At 47.0% G+C, this 14089-nt stretch overlaps 3 non-coding genes across 3 annotated transcripts; 1 reads left to right on the top strand and 2 right to left on the bottom strand.

Moving 5' to 3' along the window:
- Positions 1-1348: 1348 nt before the first annotated feature.
- TRNAT-AGU (transfer RNA threonine (anticodon AGU)) lies at positions 1349-1422 on the bottom strand. The gene has a single exon. It is a non-coding gene; the product is annotated as a tRNA-Thr (tRNA).
- Positions 1423-1756: 334 nt separating this feature from the next.
- On the top strand, positions 1757-1828 carry TRNAP-UGG (transfer RNA proline (anticodon UGG)). The gene has a single exon. It is a non-coding gene; the product is annotated as a tRNA-Pro (tRNA).
- An 11815-nt stretch (positions 1829-13643) lies between these two features.
- Positions 13644-13715, bottom strand: TRNAP-AGG (transfer RNA proline (anticodon AGG)). The gene has a single exon. It is a non-coding gene; the product is annotated as a tRNA-Pro (tRNA).
- Between the last annotated feature and the right edge of the window lie 374 nt (positions 13716-14089).

Consider the following 14089-nt stretch of genomic DNA (forward strand, 5'->3'; position numbering starts at 1 on the left):
AACCTTTTTCATTGACTGCCCCTCACCTCTGGAATGCCCTTCCCCTCAGTACCCGACTAGCACCCTCTCTATCCACCTTTAAGACCCACCTTAAGACACACTTGCTTAAAGAAGCATATGAATAGGACTGTGGCTATTCTGAACACATGGCACATAAAGCTTGGCCCCCTGCAGATGCACTTACCAGAACTCCCTCCTACTGTCTCTGTACGTTCTCCCTACCTACCAATTAGACTGTAAGCTCCTCGGAGCAGGGACTCCTCTTCCTTAATGTCTAAAGCACTTATTCCCATGATCTGTTATTTATATTATCTGTTATTTATTGGATTACCACATGTATTACTGCTGTGAAGCGCTATGTACACTAATGGCGCTATATAAATAAAGACATACAATACAATACAATACTTTAGAAATAACTTTTAAAACATTTACACACAAGAAATTACTCTCAGCTTTATCACTTGGCTGGAGCACCCCCTGAACCCCTATACCTGGTTCAGGGTACCTGGGCATCTATCTGGGCACCTCTCCTTATACAGGGAATCACTCTCTATACTAGGGACCCAGTGTATGGTTGCAGGTATACATTAACCCCTTCATGCCCCCTTACCTGGTCTGGATGAGGCTGCAGCAGGAATCCTGGCGGTGAGTCGTATGAACGTTTTCAGAGTCAGAGTCTGATGGGAGCAAAGTGCTTGGCTGTATCCGAGAATCTCACTCGATTCCCGAATCCAACTTTTGGGGTATCCCATAACTCCGGAACCCCGATACATAGACACATTCTGTAAAGACTTTCTCCGGCAAACCCACCCTGACACTTACAGCCTAGAAATCTCCCGGTCCCAGCACCCCAGGAAAGGCAAAACACGCAGACATCTTTAATGTCGCATAATTTGCACACAGTCTCAGTAATGCATTTAGGACATCTGGGTCCAAGAGCTGACACTCTAGGACTCCAACACACGGATCAGGGGTAACCAAGTGGGCTTAACCTTTATTAGTGAGCCTGGTTAACCCTTTCACCATTACAATGACTATAAAAAAGATGCTATGACTGATTATGTATGCTTTCCAAAAAACAATAAAACCAAAGTTATAAAAAAAAGGTGAAAAATATAAAAATGGTTAAATATACAATATTTTATAGTTCTGTCTCTATCACATGCATAGAAAAACAATCCAGTGATACAGTCTTAGAAAAGCTTATGATCTAATTTTTACATATTTGGTAAAGGGAAGTATTTAATGTCACACTGCGCTGGCTCTGGGTCACACACATTTATTTCCATCTCAGGGGACACTACAGTATATTAATACTTTGCTTGTTGATAAAAGAACATCTATCAGGCGCTGCTGAGAGTTGAACTCAGGATCTCCTGTTTACTAGACAGGTGCTTTAACCAGCTAAGCCACAGCACCCTGCTGTATTGTGCGTGGTACCTGCACCCATCTCACAGCACCCTGCTGTATAGTGCCGGTACCTGCACCCATCTCACAGCGCCCCTGCTGTATAGTGCCGGTACCTGCACCCACCTCACAGCACCCTGCTGTATAGTGCCCGGTACCTGCACCCACCTCACAGCACCCTGCTGTATAGTGCCCGGTACCTGCACACACCTCACAGGTCTGTGCTGCGCTATCATTCTCCCCTCACAGAAGCAGCAGCCTGTGCTGGGAATGTAATATGATGCTGCCTCTGTCCTGCTGCTGATTTGGCTTCCAACTACACATCTGGAATATGGTTCTGTCAGCTGGCTCGTTGGTCTAGGGGTATGATTCTCGCTTTGGGTGCGAGAGGTCCCGGGTTCAAATCCCGGACGAGCCCTTCTTTTTCTGTAGCTAATAATTTCCAGGTTTTCAGGGCTGCTGCTGCACGGTGTCTCTTTCAGCTGCTCATGTGGCATCTTCATGATACTACATTACAGGTCTCAGGCCAGGTTCCCAGTGACCGCCACTGCGCTTGGCATGCTCGCCACACACCACAGCCCCATCACACGCTCGCTGGCAGGGAAGACAAGAATTTTGTCTTTCCTTGCCGCGACACGATCATATGGTCGGCGGGCAGCCAATGGAAGGGCAGATAGTGCCTTGTTCCGCGATATGGAGCATGGTGAGGGCGTGCCCGTGATGTCACATGAGTGGTTTGTCCACATTGGCTGAACTGCGCATATGACCGGCCCATCGCGCAACAAAGACAATTTTTTTGGTCTTTGCACGCATTGCGCCTACCCACGCTTATGTGCGTATGCGTGATCAGCAAAGACGCAGTCTTAGGCCTGGGACATAGTGAGTTTAAGCGTCGCTGAGCCGGGCAGAGCTGCGCTGAGCAGATGCATAAAGCTCCTGCATCTGTCATCAGCGCGCTGATGCGTGCGGAGGCTGAGAAACTTTGCCGAGACAGGCAGGTTTGAAATTTGCCGCTCTGGGAAGCGGAGGAGCGGTCACGTGACCGCTCCCATCTAATGGGAGCGGGGGACTAGCCCCGCCTCCCGCTCCGCCTCCTGGCACGCCTCCGCTCCGCCTCCGCCCCCGCCCCCTGATCGCGCTCACTGCCTCGCCTGCAAGGACAGGAAAAAGCTACATTTTCAGCAGGCGAGGCAGAGCAGGAGCGCGCCTCAGCGAGCTTCAAGTCACTATGTCCCATGTCTTAGGCGACGGCCCTGGTGTAGGTGCTGCACGTGCGCCTGCCGGTGCGTGCAGCTGTGATCCCCTCCCATCGCGCCCTACAGACCGCAGATCGCTGTTTTAAGCTGTGCCCATGCAGCAGCCAACACTGGAGCCGCAGCCTTAGGGGTGAAAGTCAGATTGGAATTGGCTAAGGAAATTTGTCTTTGTATAGTAATCGCTTAACTGGGAGTGATAAAACTTGATAAAATCTAAATGTAGAGGCAGTAGGGGGCGTAACTATTTTCTCTTTGATAAAAAAATATATCACCAAATAAGGGGCACGGCAATGGGCACAAGGTGTGCCCCCACGTATGCCAACCTCTACCTGGGATGGTGGGAATCCCAGGTAGTATTCACTGAAGACCTGGAGGCATACACTGAGCACATTGACCTCTGGGTCCGCTACATCGACGATGTGTTTGTCCTGTGGCGAGGGAACCCTCAAAGAGTTCATCAGTATACTCAATACTAATTTGTACAATCTCCACCTAACACTGGAATATAATAAGGACACCATGTGCTTCTTAGACCTACAGATTTCTAGGGGCCCTGATGGCATCCTCCATACTACAATCTACCGCAAGGCTACAGCCACCAATAACCTCCTTGAAGCAAGTAGCCACCACCCCAGAGCTCAGATCAACGCCATACCGACAGGCCAGTTCCTCCGATTAAGAAGGAACTGTAGCACTGATCAGGAGTTTGACCAACAGTCAAAGAATATGACACAACGCTTTGTGGATAGGGGGTATAACCGTAAGTGTATCAAAAAGGCCTACAAGAGAGCAAAATACACCTCACGTAAATCCCTTATCATGGACAAACCACCATATCTGAGGGACAGAGTGATACGCTTCATAGGCACATTCAACCGGGAATGGCCCCTGACAAGAAATATTCTGAGAAAACACTGGCACATTCTGAGAGCAGATGACCTCCTGAAAGGAGTAACCAACGAGTATCCATCCATGACCAGCAGACGAGCCAAGAATCTGCAGGATCTACTGGTCCATAGCCACTTTGTGGATGAGACACCGAGAACATGGCTGCCACCCAAACCTACGGGATCCTACACTTGCCAACGATGCAAGGCCTGCCAGTATATGAAAACTACTAAACAATTTGGGAACTGGAACAACACTAAAATGTACCAAATACGCAGTTTCATCAACTGCCTCAGCACGGGTGTCATATACCAAGGCAAGTGTATATGCGGGAAAGTGTACGTGGGAAAGACTAGCAGGTGTCTCAAACAGAGGGTGCTTGAGCACATAGGCACTGTCAGGAATAAGGCTGACAAACCCCTGTCGAGAGACGTCAACTTGTGTCATGGCGGGGATCAGAAAGCTGTCCCCTTCTGTGGAATTGACCTCCTCACTCGGGGACAAAGAAGGGGAGACTGGGACAAAGCCCTCCTCCAAAAGGAGTCCAAATGGATTTACACACTTGGGACGCTATCACCTAGAGGTCTCAATGAGGGATTCCTGTATACTCCTTTTCTGTGACAGCCCCCACCCCTGAGACAGCTGCCATGACTCTCCATAGCTGTATCTATGACACAGACCATATCTCCACTTTCACTGTCTTTCTGTACACCTCTCCCCCATCCGATCACTAATACCCCCACTCATCCTACTTGCTCTGCCATCACGGTATCAGGCAACTCCATAGTCCTGTACATTGATTACTGCCACCTACCAGTGGTGACATTACTTTAAGTAGGGCATCTCTGAACCCTCACACAATCATAGCATGACTATTTATTAGGCATCTCCTTGACACTACCCCTGTAGCACAGAATGAGCCTATTTCTGCTCTACTGTGCATCTATCTGACAAGAAGCAATAACAAGACAACACAACAGTCAGATCCTTAATACATAGTGTGCTAGGTATGCAGTTATTAACATTGGCATACTCACTGTGTTCCTGCAACAGCACCAAGCACACCTCAGCGCACCAGGGGTTAATCCATGACGTCATCTCTCTGGAGGCCCTATATATACCTGCCGACCTGCAGGGTTCCCTTAACAATACTTGCTGATTTGGATAATTTTGATCAGACGAAAACATCTACAGAGTATCTGTCCCCGTCCAGATTATTTTCCCTATATATATATATAGTGCATGCAATGAGAAAAAATCACGCTGACACACGTTCAGAATGATAATGTCTGACTTTATTCCTACAGACCACGTTCATATATAGAGGCTGCATTGGGGGATTGTATGCAAAAGGAGCTCTCTCAGGTCTAAAGGTTGTGTGTAAATACACATGTCAGTATCTCATTGGTTCTTGTTGGGTCTTTTCCTTGTATGGTCTTGTTGTTGCAGTTTATGGTCCTGTTATTGTATTGTATGTCTTTATTTATATAGCGCCATTAATGTACATAGCGCTTCACAGTAGTAATACATGGGGTAATCAAATAAATAACAGATAATATAAATAACAGATCATGGGAATAAGTGCTTTAGACATAAAAGTAACATTTCGGAAGAGGAGTCCCTGCCCCGAGGAGCTTACAGTCTAATTGGTAGGTAGAACGTACAGAGACAGTAGGAGGGAGTTCTGGTAAGTGCGTCTGCAGGGGGCCAAGCTTTATGTATCGTGTTCAGAATATCCACAGTGCTATTCATATGCTTCTTTAAGCAAGTGTGTCTTAAGGTGGGTCTTAAAGGTGGATAGAGAGGGTGCTAGTCGGGTACTGAGGGGAAGGGCATTCCAGAGGTGTGGGGCAGAAAGTGAGAAAGGTTTAAGGCGGGAGAGGGCTTTAGATACAAAGGGGATAGAAAGAAGACATCCTTGAGCAGAACGCAAGAGTCGGGGTGGTGCATAGCGAGAAATTAGGGCTGAGATGTAAGGAGGGGCAGAAGAGTGTAAAGCTTTAAAAGTGAGGAAAAGAATAGAATGTGAGATGCGGGATTTGATCGGAAGCCAGGAGAGGGATTTCAGGAGGGGAGATGCTGAGACAGATCTAGGAAAGAGTAGAGTGATTCTGGCAGCAGCGTTTAGGATAGATTGTAGGGGAGACAGGTGAGAGGCAGGAAGGCCGGACAGCAGGAGGTTACAGTAATCAAGACGGGAGAGAATGAGGGCCTGAGTCAGAGTTTTAGCAGTCGAGCAACAGAGGAAAGGGCGTATCTTTGTTATATTGCGGAGGAAAAAGCGACAAATTTTAGAAATGTTTTGAATGTGAGGGGCGAATGTGAGAGAGGAGTTGAGTGTGACCCCTAGGCAGCGTGCTTGGGCTACTGGGTGAATGATTGTAGTTCCAACAGTAATGTGGAAGGAGGTAATAGGGCCAGGTTTGGGAGGAAGTATGAGGAGCTCTGTTTTAGCCATGTTGAGTTTAAGGCGGCGGAGGGCCATCCAGGATGATATAGCAGAGAGACATTCAGAAACTTTGGTTTGTACAGCAGGTGTAAGGACAGGTGTTGAAAAGTATATTTGTGTGTCGTCGGCATAGAGGTGATATTTAAACCCAAAAGATGTTAATAGGTCACCTAGAGAGAGTGTGTACAGAGAAAAGAGAAGAGGTCCCAGGACAGAGCCCTGGGGTACCCCCACAGAGAGATCAATAGAGGAGGAGGAGGTGTTAGCAGAAGAGACACTGAAAGTACGATGGGAGAGGTAGGATGAGATCCAGGATAGAGCTTTGTTCCGAATACCTAGAGTATGGAGAATGTGGAGGAGAATAGGGTGGTCCACTGTGTCAAATGCTGCAGAGAGGTCGAGTAATATGAGCAGAGTGTAATGACCTCTGTCTTTGGCAGCATGGAGGTCGTCAGTTATTTTAGTGAGGGCTGTTTCGGTGGAGTGAGCAGAGCGGAAGCCAGATTGTAGAGGGTCTAGGAGAGAATAGGTGTTGAGAAAATGGAGCAAGCGAGAGAATACAAGACGTTCAAGGAGTTTAGAGGCAAAAGGCAGGAGGGAGACAGGTCGATAGTTAGAAAGACAGGTAGGGTCAAGCTTGTTGTTCTTGAGTAATGGTATGACTGTTGCATGTTTGAAGGAGGATGGAAAGGTTCCAGAGCAGAGGGAGGAGTTAAAAATGTGTGTGAGCGTAGGGATTATAGTAGGAGCTAGAGGTTTTAGGAGATGGGAGGGAATGGGGTCAAGAGGGCAAGTGGTAGAGGGAGAGGAGGCGATCAAAAGCGACACATCCTCCTCTGAGACAGTGGAAAAAGAGTCAAGGAAGGCAGGAGGAGAGTTAGGAAGAGGTGTAGGATGGGAGGAAGAAACAGAGGGGATGTTCTGCCGTATGGATTCCACCTTTTCCTTAAAAATTATTGCAGGTTTTTTGGACACATCAGCATTTGAGGGGAATTCCTCGGTGCCATCTTCCTTACTTGAAGGGAGGGGTAGCTGCTGTAGCCATTTTGAGTAAGGAATCATAGCAAAGTATTACAGATGAAGAAATAGGCATTTTATCCAATCCATCACAGTCCCCCCTTGAAATGTCTATTTCTGAGTCTGTCCCTAGATGTATACTAACTCATCTGTCCAGATGTGCCTGGGAACTCTTTTGTGCTGTACGTTAGACGAGTCATGGCTTGTCCATGACCCCCCTTGCCACAGACTTTGCACATAAGGAAGTCAGATGCTGTCCCTATGTGTTTATACTATTGTACTTAACTGGGAGGGACTGTAACGGAGTAAATGGACCATCTTCCGAGAGTGGAATATTATTATCTGACTGCAGAAAAAAGGTAGGTGTGCTATTGTCAACAGCTTTGGTCATGAACTTTTTAAAACATGGGAGAACACAGCAGACAATAATCACAAACAAAACAAAAATAATAACTATTGCGATACCTACTTGGGCAAGAATCTTTTGCCATCCTGTCTTTCCTTGTTAGACCATTTTGTGGTCGGTATCCCCAATCTATTCCCGTGTTCCATCCTACTGCTCCCCAGTAATCACATTCCTTTCCCCAGTAGGAATCCGTTACACATATATAAGTGGACCTGAAACCGGAATTGCTGTATAGAACACATTGCCAATGTGTTGAGGGGCAGCTGACAATATTACAATAATCAAAGGAGAAGGTAGCTACATGAGTATTGGATGAATTATACCAAAACGTGACTACCCCTTCATGTTTGGTGATAGCAACCTTTTGTGCCCCCCCCCCTAGACCCAACAAGCAAAAGATATATAGCATCATTTTCCTTCTGAGGTGTCCTCGTTGGGAGCTGGAACCTTCTTGCCAGCTAGTTTGACTGATGTCGCTGTGGTCAACAGAACTTGGAAAGGACCATCATATCTGGGCTCTAGGGAGTGTTTCCTTACAAATCTCTTCACGAGCACCCAGTCTCCGGGCACGAGTTTGAGTCCCGGTATCTAGATCTGGATCTGGAATAGAAGAAAATACTCGACCATGCATATTGGTTAGTTCTTGCGCTAGGGCAGTTACATATTTGGTCAAAACATCAGACTGCATCTGTAACTGCTGTGGGTAGTAACAACCAAGTTTGGGGGCAGTACCAAACAGTATCTCAAATAGGGATAGAGCATGTTCCCCTCGTGGGGTATATCGAATACTGAACAAAGCAATGGGTAGACTATCTGGCCAGGGCATATTTGTTTCCTGGGCCATTTTCAACATTCTAGTTTTTAGTGTGCCATTCATTCTTTCTACCTTTCCGCTACTCTGGGGATGGTATGGGGTGTGGAAAGCAAGGGTGGTCCCTAGCGCAGACCAAATTTCTTTAGCTAGCATAGCAGTGAAAGCGGGGCCTTGCAAGGTGTTTCTGCGGTGGTTTTTCCACACGTCCTGGGTTACACTTTGCACAAATTGTACATGATTTGCAGAAATTACTAGTCATTGGGGTAATTCCAGGCGCCACATAGTATTTCTCGATCAGTGCATTCATAAGAGTCTTCGAGAGATGTGCTGCTCCATGTGCCCATTGTACCACAGCAGGATACAGTGCCCATGGCAGACAAAGTTTCTTTTTGTACTCGTAAATTCCTTCTTGGGGTGATGCACCTCTTTTCTTCCAGCTTTCCTTTTCTTCCTTTGTTGCAGATTCTTGCCTACTTCTTCAGATATTCTCGATTCACTGGGAGGTTCTGCATTAACGGAACCATCCTTGTCGTGTCCACTCGATCTTCCACTTCTCGTATCCCGCTGGCAGCTTGTTTTCCCGCATCATACGCCAGATGGTTTCCTCTGGCTTCTTCTGTGTTCAGTTTCCCATGGGCTTTACCTTCAGGATGACCACATGGCTTGGAAGGAGTAGGGCGTCCATCAGAGCTTGTATGGCTGAGCTGTGTTTCACTGGTGTTCCTGCTGCTGTCAGAAATCCCCTGGTTTGCCAAATGACGCCAAAATCGTGTGCTACACCAAAGGCATATCTAGAGTCAGTGTAGATATTCGCCGTTTGTCTTTCTGCCAGTTTACACGCTGCAGTGAGGGCTTGTAGTTCGGCTTCTTGTGCAGATGCTGTTGACGGTAGTGTGCTTGCCAGTAGGACCACAGAGTCTGTGGTGACCACATAACCCGTATGGTAGGTGCCTTGTGGATCAGCATATCGAGAACCATCCACAAACAGGATTAGATCTGGGTTCTGTATCGGCTTTTCACTCACCGTGGGCAGATGAGCTGTTTCTAGCTTCATGAGTTCGAAGCAATCATGGGGTAGGTAGACTCCAACTGTGTTTTGTTCTTTTTCGTGTCCCCGCACATCTCCCCCCTTGGGAAGTGGAAGAAGAGTGGAGGGGTTAAGCACTTGGCACCAGAGAAGGGTGAAATTGTCTGGAATGAGAAGCGAGCATTGTAACCTGAGGTGTCTGGCAGCGGACAGATATTTTGGCTGTGTCTGATTGAGAATAGCAGCAATGTCATGTGGTGCCAGGAGAATGAGGTCATGCCCTAGAACGATATCCGAAGTTTTATCCCGCAGTGCTTGAGCAGAAAAGACAGCATGAAGACAGGATGGTCCACCACGAGCCACAGCGTCGAGACGGCTGGAGTAATAACCAATAGGTCGACATCGGCCAGCGTGTGGCTGCGTTAACACTCCAGTTGCATGTCCATTTCGTTCTGATACGAAAAGCTTGAAGGGTAAATCATAGTCTGGGAGGCCCAAGGCAGGGGTAGAGGATATTACCTGTTTGAGAACAGTGAAATTCTTGGAAGCCTCTGGGGTCATCTGGAAGGGATTTGTTGTTAAAACATCATACAATGGTTGTATCATTTACTGTTTTAGGATCTTGAACCATTCTATACTTATCAGCTTCACCCTTCGCGGTGCGTTTCTTTACAAGGAAAAGAGGGGTATTGCAGTTTACGGGGAAGCGGGGCCCCTTGTTTGAGCTGTACAACAATGGGCGGTACCCTTAGGTGCCCGTTATCCTCAGGGCCTGTGGACCATAATTTGGATGTGATCCTATCCATGACAGCGGGCAGTATACTGGCAGCTGAGGGTTTGTCCGCTAATGCCAAAAGTATTGGAAGGGAACAAAGGGCAGAGACATCTGACTCCCAGAGCAGGGAGGTTACATCAATGGTGCCGTCCTCGGAGAATATTATGGAGGCCTGTAACCTGGATAAAACATCAGCGCCAAGCAGATTAAGCGGGCAGGTAGAGGAAACTACAAATCATGCAAATAGTTCAGGGTAGGGACCTATCTGCAGGGGTCGTGTTAATGGGCTAGAGCGCGGTGTGCCATCTACCCCCACGCATAAAACATCAATATCAGACAAATAGGAAGGGTCAGGTATGTCTGCAGCTCTAATTACACTCCTGGCTGCACCTGTGTCTACCAGGAAGGGGGTGAGGTGACATACATTATTGGGGCACCTTCTACCTGCTTGGGCATCTGCCCATATAACCTTGGGCAGCGGTCGGGTCCTGGGGGGTGTCTGGGGTTAAAATTCCAGGTCATGTTTGCCTCCTGTGCAACGGCCTGTGACTCATTATCTGAGTCAAAACTACCAGGCGTACTGTAGTGGACACTGCTGCTGGGTCTGTGTGCTGTTGTTGAGTCAGGGTAGACTTGAATCCCTACCGCTGGGGTAGTGATTGTTTGGGGTGAAAGGGCTGGCATCAGGGGCATTAGGGGCACAGTCGGGGCGTAATAGGAACCATCCTCCTGCAGCAGAGGATATAGTTGTGCTACATAAACAGTCAAAATTGGTTTGTCATTCGTGGGCGGGGTAGTGGGTTGTATAGGTGGGGGTGCTGCTGGAGCTGGGAGCGAAGGTAACAAAGGAGTGAGTATAGATAAATCAGTCACACCGTGGCGCTGCACACCACAATTAAAACAATCTTCCCTCCCTTTTCTATCTCCTGCTCGGTCCATTTTTCTCTGGACAGCCGTGGTAACATTAAACTAGGCTTCTGCTATCTTCAGCAGGTTGTTATCATTCAAAATTCCTCTCTTTTCTTTCAATATTTTTCGCCACTCTTCTGGCTGTAACCTGCTTTTTGCTGCAGTAATGCCACATACTTTAAACAGTCTACTTGCTTTGTTTTTCACTTGTTATTATATTAACTTCTGTCCTGGCAATAATAAAATAAATGCAGCGGGACCCTTCTGTCCCTCAACAGAATTCTTTTGACTCATATTAACGTAAGGTATGTTTCCCTGTGGGATTCAAAAACACACAAGACGGTGCTCACTGAGCTTCTCACTCCCACAGAAAAAGACCCCTCTTTCTAGTTGCCATTAGAACAGAAGGAAAAAGAATATTTTCTGGTTTTAAAAGACCCATTCGTGTGGCCAGTACGAACAAACCCTTTAAAAATAAATCTTTACCAGGGCTACTCCCATTCTTTTCCGTTCTGTTCTCTCTCTTTCCGCCACTAGGTGGCAGGCTAAGACTCCTTTCTCTGTCTTACTTGCCTGTGCTCAAATGTTAAAACTGCACTTTTTTTTTTCTCTACACTGCAATTACTAGCAAAAAATGCCCTGCTTTTTTTTCTTCTTTCCCTTCACTTATAACACTTTCTTTCCCTTCACTTATAACACTTTCTTTCCCTTCCAAATAATATACACAGTATCTAATTGTATCCCAATTTCTGCATATAAACCTTTCATAAAAATAACCCTCAATACCAACTTCCTCAACTATTGGCAAATTCACTTGCTATTTCTTTCCTATTCACTTTCTTTTTTCTACTGCAAAGCGTACCTTAACGCGGAAAAAACAGGAGTTCGGACAGTTTAACGTCTAGGGGCTATCTCTTTTACTCTCAACAATCCCCACCCGTCCTCATGAATTCTCAACACTAATACACAAACACATTTTGGACATAACATAGAACTTGATTACGAGAGAGAGGGAAAGGTTGTTCAGGGATCAATCGGCAGGATTCCGCGCTGCTACCAACCGTAACGCGCCTTATTAACACCCTTCCCTTGCAACGCGCCAACCGCACAGTCACTACCGGGATTACCGTGTTTCCTCTCTGAACCGACTATACCTTACTCCCCCTTTACCCCTCCTTCCACCAAGTTTACAACGTACAATGACAAGACCCCTAGTCAGCCGGCAAAAATCCCACTCCACTCCGGGCTCCCACTTGCGGCACTGACTAACATATATACAACATGTAAACATATACCGGGTGACAGATAGTCTAGGTAACAGGTTTGAGTTTAAAACGGGCTCTGGGCAAGATATCTACCTGTCTTTAGGTGACCTTCGGAGAGCCGTATGAGACACAGAAATAGACCAAAAGCGGAGACAGTGCGTATCGGTAGATAATAAATGTTATCTTACCGTACTCCAGAGGTGATCAGTCTCCTGCCGCGTCCGCACTTGGTCCACCCCGGTCCCTCTGCGCACGGCTGTCTGTTGGTTCACAACCCAGGGCCCCACGTTGGGCGCCAGCTGATTTGAATAATATTGATCACACGAAAACATCTACAGAGTATCTGTCCCCGTCCAGATTATTTTCCTACGTAGGTAATGCGTGCACTGAGAAAAAATCACGCTGACACACGTTCAGAATGATAATGTCTGGAATGTCTGTATTCCTACAGACCACGTTCATATATACTGTAGAGGCTGCATTGGGGGATTGTATGCAAAAGGAGCTCTCTCAGGTCTAAAGGTTGTGTGTAAATACACATGTCAGTATCTCATTGGTTCTTGTTGGGTCTTTTCCTTGTATGGTCTTGTTGTTGCAGTTTATGGTCCTGTTATTGCAGGTTTTTTGGACACATCAGCATTTGAGGGGAATTCCTCGATGCCATCTTCCTTACTTGAAGGGAGGGGTAGCTGCGGTAGCCATTTTGAGTAAGGAATCATAGCAAAGTATTACAGATGAAGAAATAGGCATTTTATCCAATCCATCACATTACCATTCGCCTTGAGAAAGCCTCTCGCGAAACGCGCGCGTCGGCTTTTATCTCCCATGTGCACACGCAGACCAGTGACTGCCTCCGCATTATGTGTCTCTAACCGCGAGTTTATGCGGCAGCCTGCTCGTGCAGGATATACAGGGTAAAAGTGCCCCGATGGCCACTTTAAGCCTCTAATGTGCAGTGTTTATAAAGTAAGTGCTCACTATCCATAGGTGTATTGATTTTAAGTTACCTGCAGTAACACTCAAGCTGCGCTGCTGTACATGGTATTTCAGACAGCAGCACAAAGGTTACTCTCTGTGCAAACCTTCAGCTTACCCTCTGATATAAGACCAGTGTTGTATATCTTCTAGCTACAGTGTCTCCCTGACAAAGGTTCCTTTTACCTTACCCTCTGCTCATAGATATAAGATATCGTCTGATCCGGAGCCAATACGGCTATTACTATCTAGGATCAACCTACCTCCAGTATGTTGCTCCAACGTCTACCATTTTAATATATGATGCTATCAATAAAGAATATGTTTTAAATCACTCACTTATCATCAGAGCGTGAACATGAGTGCTATACAGGGTTCTCTCTCTATTTGTTCACTACTAAAATCTAAATGTAAAAGTATTTAACAGTCTTCATAGGGCTATAAAAGTAGAGGGGCTCGTCCGGGATTTGAACCCGGGACCTCTCGCACCCTAAGCGAGAATCATACCCCTAGACCAACGAGCCAGCTGACAGAACCATATTCCAGATGTGTAGTTGGAAGCCACATCAGCAGCAGGACCGAGGCAGCATCATATTACATTCCCAGCACAGGTTGCTGCTTCTGTGAGGGGAGAATGATAGCGCAGCACAGACCTGCGCACAGCGGCTGCAGGAACTCCAGGTATATCCTGCTGTATAGTGCCCAGTACCTGCACCCACCTCACAGCACCCTGCTGTATAGTGCCCGGTACCTGCACCCACCTCACAGCACCCTGCTGTATAGTGCCCAGTACCTGCACCCACCTCACAGCACCCTACTGTATAGTGCCCGGTACCTGCACCCACCTCACAGCACCCTGCTGCATAGTGCCCGGTACCTGCACCCACCTCACAGCACC

Source organism: Ascaphus truei, unplaced genomic scaffold (genome assembly GCF_040206685.1).
Source record: "Ascaphus truei isolate aAscTru1 unplaced genomic scaffold, aAscTru1.hap1 HAP1_SCAFFOLD_526, whole genome shotgun sequence".
Classification (NCBI taxonomy): Eukaryota; Metazoa; Chordata; class Amphibia; order Anura; family Ascaphidae; genus Ascaphus; species Ascaphus truei.